Source organism: Macrobrachium nipponense, chromosome 35 (genome assembly GCF_015104395.2).
Source record: "Macrobrachium nipponense isolate FS-2020 chromosome 35, ASM1510439v2, whole genome shotgun sequence".
Lineage (NCBI taxonomy): Eukaryota > Metazoa > Arthropoda > Malacostraca > Decapoda > Palaemonidae > Macrobrachium > Macrobrachium nipponense.
The window spans coordinates 13,281,199-13,295,422 of record NC_061096.1 but is presented as its reverse complement, the minus strand read 5'-3'; the positions used below and the strand labels follow the sequence as shown (position 1 = coordinate 13,295,422).

At 43.2% G+C, this 14,224-nt stretch overlaps 1 protein-coding gene across 8 annotated transcripts in view; it reads left to right on the top strand.

Annotated features, from left to right (window-relative positions):
* Window positions 1-14,224, top strand: part of LOC135208431 (TGF-beta receptor type-1-like) — a 368,373-nt gene that overhangs the window by 34,269 nt on the left and 319,880 nt on the right. The gene's annotated exons all lie outside the window — the stretch shown is intronic.

Below are 14,224 nucleotides of genomic sequence, written 5' to 3'. Positions count from 1 at the left end.
TGGCTCCCTCACTTCCCTCCTGTACCTTTGCCAGTTTGTGTTGGGGTTAGCAATTAACCCTAAGGTAGTGAAGTGTTGTGAAGTGGAGGAGGTGGCTATTTGTCTCTCAATTCTCCTAGGCAGAAGGTCCCTGTCAGACTCCCCTGCACCTGGGAGGAGGCAAACTGAATGTCCAAGGGAGGTCGGGGGTTTATCACACAAGTAGTCGCCCCCTCAGTCGAACCTGTTGCTGGTCCGAGTTATTGACAGACAGCCACTGGAAAGGTGTTTGTTCATACGCGAACAAACCTTCGGTCTTAACAATAGGATAATTTCTAGTACCTAGCTGGATCCGGTTAAAATGCAGATGAGAGCAAGGAATCTTGTGATATCTGGCAACACATGTGTAGATCGGGTGATGAGTGGTCAAAGACCACGCACCTACACCGCCGCTTCAGTCTTTTCTTAACGCCTGGGCGAGAGTTGTGGTTGACCTCTCTCGGCCTTACTCGGTTCATTGCCCATTTTGTTTGTTTAGTGTGTGTGTGTGTGTGTAGCTGATATGGCTTCCTCTGCTCCTTCTCAGCCTTTTCAACATGTGTGCCTCGGAATTCCAGGTTTTCTGTGTTCTCGTTTTTTGGCTTTGGCGGCGACCAATCCCCACGTCACATGTAGCAGGTGCCGTTCTAATTTTTGTACTATAACGAATCCTTGCACGGAATGTCGGGCATGGCCTAAAGAGCAGTGGAATTCGTTTTATAGCAAGAGGGAGCATCGGAGGGTTTCAACTCTTCCTTCATGGGAAGGTTTTTTGCCTCTTCCCGATGCTTCATCTCCTGCAGTACTCACCCCCCATAGTAGCGTTGTGTCTGTGTCTCCTTCCTTTTCTTCCATTGAGTCATCGCTGGAAGTATTGGGAGGCCCTCAGGCTGATTTCTGTAATGTCGCCCCTTCTTCTTCTGGAGTTAATTTGATTCCCGGGAAGGTGGAGGCTTTTTCATCATTCTCATTTATTCCAGAGTCAGAGGCGTCCAAGATGGCGGTAATATGGAAGACACTCGGGCTAGGGGCTACCCTGTCCTTGGAGGGGTTGCCAGCACACTTTATGGAGGCTTGCTACCCCTACTCCCCAGGCTGGCCCTCCCCCTTCCTCCCGGCCTCGTCTTCGTGGGTAGCCGAGGTCAGCCATCTTGTATTGCTCTGCCAGTGACTGTTGCCGCTTCTTTGAGTCGGAGCGAAGCCGTGGCATCAGCCCGTTGATGATGTCACGGGATCAGTCGTCGTGTATTCCTCCGCCAGTGGTGTCTACTTCCCCTTCGGACCGAGGGGAAGCCATGACATCATCTCTGCCGCCCAGTTCGCTGCATCTCCCTTCCATGTCATCGGAGCCTTCTCTTGCAGATCAGTCTGAGGTTATATGCCAGGTGGTGCTTAAGAGGTTGGAATCTGTTTTGGATGATAAGTTGACTGCCTTGTCGGCTGGGAGGACTGGAAGGAAACGTGTTGCATCGTCCCCACCTCCTGCGAAGAGGATCGTGTAAGAAACCAGTGCTGTCTTCCTCTCCCTCTTCCCCCTCTGCGCCACGTCAGTGTATCAAGCGTTGGAAGGCTAAGGACTTTGCTCTTTCTTCACGTACAAGGGAGGAACAATGCGGACGTTTTTCTCGAGTGTGTTTGTGTTTTGGAGAGTGTTAGTGTATCTTCCCTTGTGCAATCTGCAGTGGCTGCTTTGTCCACTGCATCGAATCGCAATGCAACCTCCTGTCCATGCACCTCGCGAGCGTGTTGCAACCTCCCTTATCCGTGCACATGATGCAAGTGTTCCTACTTCTCCAGGGCCTATTTGTCGCCGTAAGGATCTCAAGGCGCCTGTCAAGAGGTGGACGGTGGTGAGTGCGGAGTTGGTGTAGCAGGAGTGTTTGCCTGCCCCTCTCCCTGGTGCTTCCAAGAGTTTGACTCTGGGGGATTCTCCTTCGATCTTGAGTGTTTGGAATTCCCCTCCAACTCACGTTCGTACGTCCGCCATGCCTGTGACCATTCACAGACATATAGTGAGTCATCTGTTAGAGGAGTGCGTAGTGATGTTTCTAGTGTTGTAGTGGGTTTGTCTCGGGAGCCGGCGAGTGGACCCATCCAGACAGGTTACTTGGTGTTTTGGGCTGTTTGGCTGCTGATCCTTTCATTAATTTTAATGAGGAAGGCACCTTAGAGGAGCCTACACAGTCTTCTCGTTGTCGGTTTCCGTTGCCGGAGTAGGAGGGAGACACGCAAGAGTTTTTGTCTTCCTTTTCGGAAGTTGTTGATCTCATTCATGGGTTCAACAATTGGAAAGTAGGACTCAGGCTCGGTCATCTTACACTCCTTCTTGCTTGGAAGCCTTGGTGGGAGCTACGCAGGATCCCAAATCATCTCTTCAGCTTCCCTTATCGGGGCACGTCCAGTTGGTCTTGCATAAGGTTAACGCCTCTGTTTTGAACCGGGACGGTTCGCTTCGCTCTAGGGGCTCTGCCAAGCTACTGACCCCGCCTTTCACGAGACATAGGAAGTACTATGCTACGAACTCTGCATTTTTGATGTCGCGCCATCTTAACCCGGACGTCATTCGCCTGAAGCCGGGATTGACTTTGGAGCAGGTGAGGTCGGTGGCTCCTCCTTGTCTCCACAAGATGCCTTGGCATTGAAATCTACGGCAGCCTCCGTGTTGCAGGCGGTTTCTTGGCTGGACTTCTGGTCTGTGGTCATTGCCAAGATAGCTTCTGACAGGTCCCCAGAAGGGTTGGTGAGTGCATCCTTACTTGCTAGTATGTTGCAGTCCAAGGGCAAGGCATTTTTGTATATGGCTCACCTCAGTGTTAATTTATGGGCTTAACCTTCTGATTAGAAGAGACGCAGCTTTATCTAGGATGGAGAGATCAGTTGACACAGAGTCCTTGCTGGCATTGAGAAACAGAGATCTGTTGGTGTCCCAGTTTTTGTTTCCTCGGACCGAGCTCGAAAATGCGATAGACCATCACCGGGCTGACACCAAAGACAGACTGGTGCACCAGGCCGTGTCTAAGTCCGAGTCTCATCCTCGGAGACATCTGGCTCCTCCTCCTCTACCTGTCCAGCAGCAGTCAAGAAGATCGTCGCCTGGTAAGCCATCGAGGTGTTCGATTTTGGCAGGGCCTCCTGTTCAACTCAGCCTAAGTCAGAGGACCAACCTCCCTTTCTCTCGTTCCTTTAAGCCAAGAAGGGGCCCAAGGGGCAGAGGTAAAGGGGGCCGTCGGTAGGTTAGGCACCTCTTCCTCTCCTGCACCACGGGTGGGGGGGTTGCCTGGCTGGCCATTGGGCCAAGTGGCAGAGTTATGGGGCAGAGAAGTGGATGGTAGATGTCCTCCTCTGTCGGACAAGCCGCAGCTCAGGAAGGCATATCCTCCAGATTCTCTGTAGTTCTTGGCTCTTCAGGAGGAAATGCAGATGCTGGACAAGGATGTGATAGAGAGAGGAGTGGTGCGTCCGTCTCCGGGGTTTTACAGTCACATCTTGGTGCCCAAAGCGTCGCGGGAGGATGGAGACCTGCGATCGACTTATCCACCTTGTATCACTTCACCAGGAAGACATGGTTTAAGATGGAGACCCTGCGTTCTGTGTTGGCAGCCATGAGGGAAGGCGACTTCATGCTGTCGATAGACTTAAGGGACGCATACTTCCAAATCCCTATTTATCCGACATCCAGGAAGTTCCTTCGCTTCTCTCTTGGGGACAAGGTCTTTGAGTTCAAAGTCCTATGCTTCGAGCTGACAACAGCCCCTCAAGTGTTCACAAGGGTCTTCTCTCTTGTGTCAAGTTGAGCCCATGCTCAGGGGATCTGTATGCTGAGGTACCTCAACGATTGGTTGGTCTTGGCAGTTTCCAGGGAAAAGCTGCTGCAGGACAGGGATCGTCTACATTGGTTGTCTGGAACTGGGCATCGTAGTCAACCAGGAAAAGTCGAACCTTGTACCCAGTCAAAGGATTCTCTACCTGGGCATGGTCATCGATACGACAGTTGCAAAAGTTTTCCTGTCAGATCAGAGATTGGAGAAGTTGCGAGTGGTGGTGCGTGACTTCCTGTCGGAACCACATCAGGCAGCTCATCAGTGGCAGGTTCTTCTGGGAGTGTTGTCTTCCCTGGAGAAGCTGGTCTCACATGGGCGTCTTCATCTTTGGTCTCTGCAATGGAGACTGGGAGAATTCTGGTCTCCGGCAGGGGACTCACTCCTGTTAAAGGTTCCTCTGTCTCTGTAAGGGAGAGAAGACCTCCGTTGGTGGTTGGACAACCGGAATCTTTTGAAGGGTGTCCCTCTGCATTCTCTTCCACCAGACTTCCTTCTGTTCTCAGACGCCTCCCTCGCAGATTGGGGGGCCTTATTTTGGCGGCCTCATTGCTTCAGGCGTTTGGAGTTTGGAGGGCAAACAGCAACATATCAATGTCTTAGAGTTAAAGGCGGCTTTCCTGGGTCTGAAGAGTTTTAGGGGAAGGTAGGTCACTCTGTCATTCTCATGTCGGACAACACCACGGTGGTAGCCTATGTGAACAAGCAGGGAGGCCTGGTTTCTCGTCAACTTCACGCCTTGACCGTCGAGGTTCACCAGTGGGCTGTCAGCAATTCGGTAGAGCTCCCAGCCAGTTATATCTCAGGCAAACAGAATGTGGTCGCAGACAAACTCAGTCGTCTGGATCAGATCCTAGGCACAGAGTGGTCCCTTTATCAAGTGGTAGCAATCCCTGGAAAGATAGATACTTCACTTTCCTCTTTGGTTGAATGTTTCTTAAAATAAGCCCAATGTCTTTTGACCTTAGTGAACTTGTAGACTGTGGTAACTATTCAGACAGGACCACAGTTCCAATGTTTATATAAGAAAGGCTCTACCTTGTGTCTTCCCTTTCAAATCTATCAAGCCTTCTATTCCCTCTTTTAGCACATAGAACTTGAGTCTTATCAGACATACTGTGACGTCAGGGAAGGACTACCATTTACCTGACTGCTGAGGCTGGGGAATCTCTAGGTTGGACATGGCTGGGCCCTGTCTGCCTCTTCAAGGAATTTGCGACTACCTCCTATTTTCTTTTTTTTTCCTCAGATTCCATGCCATAGTCTGATACATTAAACCTCCTCTCCTGAGGGCCTTCATCATAATCAAGGAGGAACTATACAATGTTCAGACTATCTCCAAGCCATGTCCACTTAACCATATTTTGGCCTACTTAACCATATTTTGGCCTGTATCATAGTTTCTGAACCTCCTCAGTTGTGGGTAGATCCTACAGGATCTTTCCCTACCATGTCTTTTCAGTCAATCTCTCTTTAGGAGATCTATTAAGGTAGTCTGATTTGCACCAGACAGACGCTAGACTGTACTGAGGATTTTTAATTGGAAGGTTTATTACTTATTACAGAGACCTTTGCAAGTCATGTAAGTGACTTTTGTCATCTTCCAGACCTGGGAATTGACTTTCAGAGGCTAGTTTCTCTAGCCCTACGTCTTTTTTGCGAGACATCACTGTTTCTTTTGCGATCACACTGTTGTAGGGTATCGAACTATGCATATTTCATGTGTAAGTGCAGAGACATAGTTCGAAGTTCCTGACACGTCCAAGCCAGAAAAAGAAGATAATCTACTCATCTTCCTTGAATTTTAGTTAAGGACAGGGACTGACCCAAGATCTAGATACTTTTCTTTCTCCATTAAGAGTTTTTGGATATCCACGTCTTCCAGGGGCGCCAGACTTCACCAGAGCTCATAGCTAGTCTGGCATCCTGCTTTTCCAGTTCAATCAGCAGCCCAGCACCAGCTTTGCTAAGATGCCAGCTCTTGTTCTGAGAGCTCACTAGCAATGAGAATAAAATTTTCCTTTCTGTTTGAATGTGCAAGTTCAAAGGCCATCAAAGAATTATTTTGTTTTAGCAAGAGCTGGTCTCCTCTTCTGGTTAGAACTCCTGACTGCAACTACAGCCTGGCACCAGCTCATTCTCTTGGAGCCTAAAGTGCTTTGTGGTTCAGAAGAGGAATAGAGAGCTGTCTACCCGGCTGAATGGTCTGGTATTTCCTAGTAATTTGATTCCCAGGCCAGTTATCACCCAGGATGTTATGGTAAGAATTTGTCTCGTCCTCTGACTAGAACATCTTGCCCTTTCCTTAATGAACTTTATCTTCTGAGAAACACAAGTGTAGGAGAAACATTTTCCACCTTTTAGCAAAGCTAAAGAAGTTAGAACAGTTTACCTTACTAGCTTTCAAGTGCTATATATATCTTACTTCCATTCAACATTCTACCTACTGGTAGTATGATCGTTCTTAATTTCTCATGAAACTAAGAAAGTTTTTAAGTGTTTTAAAATTTTGGCAGTACCTTGCAAATTTTAGTTACTTGCATTGTATCATGGAAGGAAGCTTAGGATTCTCTCCTGTTGTCTGGACCATTACCTTGTAGTGAAGTGTCCGAGTTTCGGGAGCTGGGAGGGTGCAGTGTACACAGAGCACCCGACACTCTTAGTGGATGGGTTGTGGTTTACCTCAGTGTAGGTAACTAACATTATCTGGTTGTTTTTTATTATGGTGCTGCGCCCAGGGCAAGGCACCTTGAAAGTTTGGCTAGTCACTGGATATTTCTGTGGCTACATAACTTTCACTATTGTTTTAGTAACATTCAGAGTACTCCTCCTCTGCTACAAAGTAGAGGCGACCCTCGACTTGACTGCCATAGCACTACAAGTCAAGTTGAGCACCAACCAGAGGCAGTTTCTACTGCAGGCTGTCTTGACCAACAAGGAACGACAGGCATAGTTTTCAATGCTAGCAGCTTTTCTATTTCAAATTCATTATATGACTTAATGTTTTAGAGTAGAATATATCCATGTATCCCACCACCTGTCAATGTGGGATTCAGATATGTAGTTACTTGGTAAGTATATATATATATATATATATATATATATATATATATATATATATATATATATATATATATGTATGTATGTATAAATACAGATGACATTTTTATACCAAAATAAAATTTTATATATACTTACCAAGTAATTACATGATCAGAGGCCCCCCTCTCCTCTGATGGACATAAGCATAAACAGAATGAGAGTTGTCTGCCGAGTCATTCCTAACCCTCCGCTAGGGGGTGAGACGTCACCTACATAGTATCAGTGTTGCTACTTCAAAATTTGAATGTGAACTGTTGCAAATATAATTGAAACTGCTAGCTGTGTAATTAAATGGTAAGTATATATAAAATTTTATTTTATTATGAAAATGTCATATTCGCGACAATACGTTATTGTTTAGGTGTAGTTGATAACAAACCCCCCCCCCATCCCCGGCTTTCAGGTAGGAATAATAAAACAGCTGAAGAGCTCAATTTATTTCTGCTGCCAAACGAATGAACTTCAATTGTTCCAAGCTGCATTAATTTGGGTTTGGTTGCTTGTGGGTTACTCTTTCTCTTTCTTCATTCGGTGACATACTCGTGTTTTGGCAGTGTGTGCTCAATTTTCATTAGCCTAGATTCTGTTAGAACTGTTATTCGCAATAAGTTTTTTATTTGATTTTGGTCGCAGGCTGGTTAGTCTTGTCTCCATTCAATTGTGTTCATTAACTTTGATAGTATTAGCACGATTTTCAGTTAGCCTAGGCTTTGTTAGACTTTTTTACATTTACGACTTTTACAACACTGTCTGACAGTAATAGCTCACAACACTGTCTGACAGTAATAGCTCTATTGTTCATTATTGCAGCAAAGGCTGCAAGACTAGGCTAACTAAAACCTCTTATGATTCCCACACAATATGCGGTAATTGGAGAGGACAGACTTGTTCGACTGACCTGAATTGTGACAATTGTAGGGACTGGGATCAGGGGAAATGGAAGAATGAAATCCCACATAGATTAGTTTGAAAGGCAATTGCAAGGGCTAGAGCTACAAATGTAGCTAGCCTGGAATGTACTCCTAAATCAGGTGTAGCCAATTTACCTACTATTCATCCCTCTATTCCTGCAGTTTTATCTCCCATAACTATTTCACCCACTCCTTTACCCAGCCACATGCGTCCAAACCTAATGCCATGTACAACCTTGAAGCATGCATTGCTCAAAGATTTACCCTGATGGTTATTACCATGTAGCAATTAGGCACCTTAGTGAAAGTCCTTATGGGCAAGATGTGTAAGCAAACTGCCAGTGAATGTGCAGCATTAGTGGAGGAGGAGTCTGCTCTTCCCATTGACGTTCTTAGACAAAGGTCACTGTCAGGTTCCCATGCACCAGGGAGAAGGCTTACTGGAAGGCCAAAATCTGTCCACTCTGGCCCTGACCGCTTACAAACTGTCCAACACCTCATACGAGCGAAGGGCTTTTCAAACCATGCTGCAAGAGTTATTATTCAGTGCGGGAGAAAGTCATCTAATGATGTATACCAGGCTAAGAGGTCAATCTTTAGATCATGGTGTAAAAAAAATAAAATATCTTCTAAAACCTCTGTATTGCAGAAATTGTTGGTTTCCTTACAGGCAGTCCCCGGTTATCGGCGGGGTGCTGATAAGCGGAAACTGCCTTTAACTGGAACTCAGTGATTTATGGTGCTTATGGCACCAAGTTTCTGTTAATAGCACTTATGATAGGTATGTTATGGTGCCATAACTCTTATTATTGGCACCTAATGGCGCCGATAACCAAAACTTTGCCCTTTATGGCGTCGTAAAACCAGATTGCCATTAACCGAGTCTGCCATCAACCAGGGACTGCCTGTACCTGAGGACGACTGCGACCATCAAAGGATATAAGTCTATGCTGGGTTTGGTCTTTAGACACAAGAGGAGTAGACCTGTCTCAGGATAAAGACCTATCAGATCTTATCAAGTCTTTGGACACAGGAAAAACTTAAAGATTGTGGGACGTTGTCATGGAACGTAGATGTGGTCCTGAAATGGCTGTTGGAACCACAGTTTGAGCCGTTGAGTTCAACCTTTCTTAGAGACCTAACAAGAAAGTTCCTCTTTCGGTGAGCTTTGTCCATGGCAGAGGGTAAGTGAGCTTCACTCCCTGGGCAAAAGTGTGTGCTTTGCTCAAGTTAATGCATTAACTCTGGGGTTGTTAGCTAAAAATGAGACCCTGTCCAAGCTGTGGCCTCATTCCTTTGTTATTAAAAGTCTTACAGAGTTGGTGGGTCCGGAAGATGAAGAAAGGTCTTTATGCCTAGTTAGAGCAATTAAATACTATTTACAGCGGACAGAAAAAATTTGGAGCCTATCAGGATCACCTGTGGTGTTCTGTGAGGAACCCATCTTGCCCTCTGTCCAAGAACGCCTTGGCTTTCTTCTTGAGGAATTTGGTCTTAGAAGCTCATTCTAAGTTGAAAGAATCAGAATTTAATTCAATTAAAGTTAAAGCTCATGAAGTAAGACTGGTTGCTACTTCACTTTCCTTTAATTACAACCTCACATTAGATTCCATTGTCCAAGTGACGTATTGGAAGTGTAAGTTCGTGTTCGCGTGTCATTACTTGCGAGAAATTGAAACAATTTATGACATTTGCAGTAACCTGGGTTCGTTTTTGGTTGATGGCATTGCATTGGGTAAAGGTGTGTAGGAAGTAGCTCATTCTTAATCTATTCTCTTCACTTTGAACAAGGTTGCTGAGGTTTTAAAGGGAGTCATGAGGTACTATGTTTGTACTAGGAGTACCCATCAGTTTATCCTTTTCGGTGGGTATGGTTTTAGATATATTTTGGTGGTGATATAATTACTCTGGTTTTGTTGTTTTGGTAGTGGTACTGCACCCTGGGCTGGGGCATCCTTGTGTGGACCTCGCTAGCCACAGACTATTCCTTAGCTGCATGGATCTCTCTATGTAGAAGACAACCCTTGGCTGTATCGCCTCGTATCTACTAGTTAAGATGAGCGTAATCCAGAGGCAGAAATCTGTACAGCTCTCTTGAGAGATAAGGAACCAACAAGCATTTTCATTAATGTTAGCACAATGTGCATTCTTTCATTTGTAAAGTATGTATATCTCCATGAATCCCACCTCCTACAATGTGGGAGTCAGCTATGCAACTACTTTGTAAGTTGCATACATAAAAATGACATGTTGCTGTGGCTCAGTCTGGTTAAATAGAAAAGAAAGAAAAGAGATAGCTCCTTTCTATTACTCTTTCTCTCTCCAACCATCACTGTCTCTTTCCCTCTTTCTTCTCACTAATGCCAATCTCTCTCTCTCTCTCTCTCTCTCTCTCTCTCTCTCTCTCTCTCTCTCTCTCTCTCTCTCTCTCTCTCTCTCTCTCTCTCATGAAAACATATTTGTAATTGATGATAGATAGCTAAATATGGGTATAATATACAAAATGTTAGAGAAAATAGTGAATAAGTACCATATACCAAAGAAGAAGAGTAAATATCAGTCATGCATACCAAAAGACAGAAGGATCTTGTTCCAGAAAATCAGAAAGTAGAAAAAAGGTCTTGCAAAAGAAAAGAATGCATGGATTGCGATGGAACTAAAAAGTAAGATAGAAAATGCAGAACAAAAGAAAAGAAAATTAAAAAATGGGATTTAGAAGAAAAGACCCTAGAAAATATCAAACTAACCCCAAACTATTGTACTAATATGCAAATAAGATGAATAAAAGAAGAGTAGAAATAGGCCCTCAAGAAACGAAGGGAGATTAAGGAATGAAAAGAAGGAAATATGCAGCATTTTAGCAGAAAGATTTGAGAGAATTTACCCCTAGAATTGATAATGAAGATAATGATACAGAGATATTAGTGAAGCTGATATTGTACAGGCCATTAATGAAATTAAAAATGGATCAGTAGCCAGACCAGATGGTGTCCCTGCCATTTTGTTAAAGAAAGTAGTTCATTCTATTACAAAGCCACTTGCAAAAGTGTAGATACAGGCAAGATTTATGATAGACATAAATTAGCATATATTACCCCTACTTTCAAAAGTGGATCAAGACTAGAGGCAAGTAATTATAGGCCTGTGAGTCTAACATCACATATTATGAAAGTGTATGAAATGGTAACAAAGAAAAATATTATGAAACATTTAATAAAAAATAATTTCTTTAATATAGGACAACATGGTTTTATACCCAGAAAAAGCACACAAACCCAACTGTTAGTCCACCATGAGAGCATATATAAAAATGATAAACAGAAAAGAAACAGATGTGGTATACCTAGACTTTGCAAAAGCTTTTAACAAGATAGATCATAATATATTAGCGAAGAAAATTAGAAAACATAATATAGTGGACGAAGTAGGAAGATGGATAAAAGAATTTTTACAAAACAGAAAACAGACAGTGATTCCAAAGGATGAGAAATTGGATGAAGCTAAGGTAATATCTGGTGTGCCACAAGGCACGGTGTGAGATGCATTGCTGTTTGCTATGATTGCAGACATAGACAGTAATGTTAAGGACTCGGTAGTGAGTAGTTTCGCAGATGACTCAAGAATAAGTAGAAAAATTACTTGTGATGAAGATAGGAACTCGCTACAAAGAGACCTAAACAAAATATATGAATGGGCAAATAGGATGGTATTTAACTCTGATAAATTTGAATCAGTAAATTATGGAGATAAAGAAGGAATGCTATATGCATATAGGGGACCTAATAATGAGACAACCACAAATAAGGAAGCAGTTAAAGACTTTGGTGTGATGTTGAACAGGAACATGTTTTGTAATGATCAAATAGCAATACTATTGGCAAAATACAAAGCAAAACTGGGAATGTTGTTACGGCACTTCAAAACAAGAAAAGCCGAACACATGATTATGCTTTATGAAATGTATGTATGTAATCCACTTGAATATTGCAGTATGATATGGTACCCACACTACCAAAAGGATATTGCACAAATAGTGTGTGTACAAAGGTCCTTTACTGCTAGAATAGAAGAAGTTAAGGCTCTTGACTACTGGGAAGAACTACAGTTTTTAAAATTATATAGTATAAAGGAGAAGAGAATGCTACATAATAATACAGGACATGGAAACAGATAGAAGGAATTGCCAAAAACATCATGGAGCTAAAAATATCAGAAAGAGCAAGCAGAGGTAGATAAATAGTGCCCAAAACTATACCAGGAAAACTGAGGGCCCAAAAATATACCAGGAAAACTAAGGAAAGCAAACAAGACATTAATCCACTACGCACCAGCATCAACAATGCAGCGTCTATTCAATGCGCTGCCAGTTCATCTGAGGAACATATCAGGAGTGAGTGTAGATGTGTTTAAGAATAAGCGCAACAAATATCTAAGCTGCATCCCAGACCATCCAAGATTGGAAGGTGGAAAATATACTGGAAGATGCATTAGCAATTCTCTGGTAGACATTAGAGGTGCCTCACACTGAGGGACCTGGGGAAACCCGAACAAGCTGTAAGGTGTGTAAGGTGAGGTAAATTCTCTCTCTCTTCCCAAACAACCTCTCTCTCTCTCTCTCTCTCTCTCTCTCTCTCTCTCTCTCTCTCTCTCTCTCTCTCTCTCTCTCTCTCTCTCTCTTTGGTGTCTATGTTTACCCTATACGTACTATTCTTTTCCAAATGAAAAGTCATATGCAGAACTGATGCATGATAATTCGTAAAGTAACTAAGTCTACAGGCGTAACCAGCCCCATATCACAAGCAGAACCAGCTTCATTTCAGGGAATCCCTTCTCACCCCCATCCCCTTCGGAGGGGCGGAGGTAGGATGAAACCCCATTATAAAACATGCATGTATTGAAATGCAAAGTTGTGCTAAAATTTCAAAGCAATCGGTGAAGAACTTTGGGAGATTTAAGATTTTGAACAAACGAACATTTAATTTTTATTTATATAGATAAGATTTTATGTCTGCGTACCAAGTAGTTACAGAATGAAAGCCCTCCCTCTGCCCCTCTCATCCCCTTAGGGGGGTAGTGCTGTCAGTGGACCTCATGCAGTGCACTGTAGGCATTACTTAGGTTCTTTGCAGCATGCCCTTGGCCCCTAACTGCAACCACTTATGTTCCTTTTACTATACCTCCTTTGATATTCTCTTTCTTCTTACTTTCCACCTTCTCCTAACACTTGATTCATAGTGCAACTGCAAGGTTTTCCTCCTTTTACACCTTTGAAACCTCTTACTGTCAATTTCCATTTCAGCCCTGAATGACCTCATAGGTCCCAATGCTTGGCCTTTGGCCTGAATTGTATATTCAACTCAACTCCTCCCCTCTCATGGATAACATAGCATAAACTGTCTTTTCCGCGCTGAGTTGGTTCCTATCTCCCCTGGTAGAGGGTGGGGGGTATTGTCTAGCTAATACAGTGGTACCTCGACATACAAAATTAATCCGTTCCGAGGCGGCCTTCGTAACCTGAGCTTTTTGTATCTTGAACCGCATTTTACATGTAAATTGCCTAATTCGTTCCAACCCCAACAAAAACACCCCAGTAAATTTTATAATAAAGCTAAATTGACCAATAACAATAAATACCACAATTTTTGACCATTCAATACCTAAACCAATAGCGTACTACTTAATAATGTAGTGTACTACATAGTACCTGTAAATAAAGTGTATTAGTGTACATGGTACGTATACAAGAAATGCTGTATGTACATACGTACGTATGTAGTAAAATGTTGAACCTTACCTTTCGAGTGAGGCTATCTCCGAAAGTGGCAACAGAGGAGGAGGACAAACGGCAGAAAATTTGTTACGTAGTACGTACACTTAACTTTACGAAACACATTAAAAAATGTCAGGAAACATAGACTAAACTTTACGAAACACATTAACAAAACCGTAACACTTAACTTTGCAAAAAACTTAAAATTAAATTTTTTTCTCTTTATTTTTACATTTTCTTTTTACTTTTTTATACTTTACGGTGTTTTTTTTTTTTTTTTTTTTTTTTTTTTTTTTTTTACAAAATTTCAATTTCTTCACCACTTTCAACTTTGTTTTTTTTGTAGTACCAATTGGATTTTCCTTTTTGCTTACTCCTACTAAAGACCTCTAAAAAATAACTATCCAAGGAAGATTGCTTTTGCCTACTTTTGACAATGTTCCTGAAATGACTCAGGCAAACGTCATCAAACTGCGCAAGCATACGACCTGTGTAAGCCTTTTCGGGGTGTGTCTTTTCTACAAATGATTGCACCTTATGAAAAGCAGCTAGAGCATCCTTAATTTCTGCTGTTGTCATAGGGTCGTCGTCCTCCTCCTCGCTGC